Below are 625 nucleotides of genomic sequence, written 5' to 3' on the forward strand. Positions count from 1 at the left end.
GTTCCCGCCCTGCATGACATCACCCTGAAACCTCGCCCCCAAATGCTGAAACTCTGGTTCCTACAGTGGCCCCACCCCCTTTCCTGTCCCTGTTTCCCGTCCCCCCCGCCCTATTCCCACGGTCGGGGTGGAGGTGGTTGGTTCCACCCCCCGTTCCCATAGGGTGGGGGATGAGTCCGTGCCCTGCTTCAACGGTGGGGGGGGGGGGGGCTGTCTCCACCCTGTTTCCACGGTGGGGGGGTGAACCCCTGCTTGGCTCCCACAGGGGTAGGGCTAGGCCCCTCCCTGCACCCGGTGGGGGGGCTGGGCCGCCCAAAACCTGCAAGCGTGGAAGGGTTGGGCCCCCATCCAGTACCCGCGGCGGGGGGGAGCACGAACCCAGGGGATGGGGACCCTGGAGATCAAAATGAAGAAGCTATACCCTCAGCTGCTCCTGTCATATAAAATGGTAAAAGAAGGACAAATAGACACTACCTCCCTTCTCTTACCAAAACATAAAAGAAATGTGTAAAGCCCAAAGGGAGTTTGGTAAAAATAGTGAGATATTCAAGCGAATGGTAAGATGAGAGCTACTTTAACATCTCATGAGTTAGTTCCAGCTGATCTCAGAGACCTCTTCCGGTGT

Source organism: Pseudopodoces humilis, chromosome 12 (genome assembly GCF_049639895.1).
Source record: "Pseudopodoces humilis isolate 2021_Gansu_Grassland_sample_001 chromosome 12, ASM4963989v1, whole genome shotgun sequence".
Classification (NCBI taxonomy): Eukaryota; Metazoa; Chordata; class Aves; order Passeriformes; family Paridae; genus Pseudopodoces; species Pseudopodoces humilis.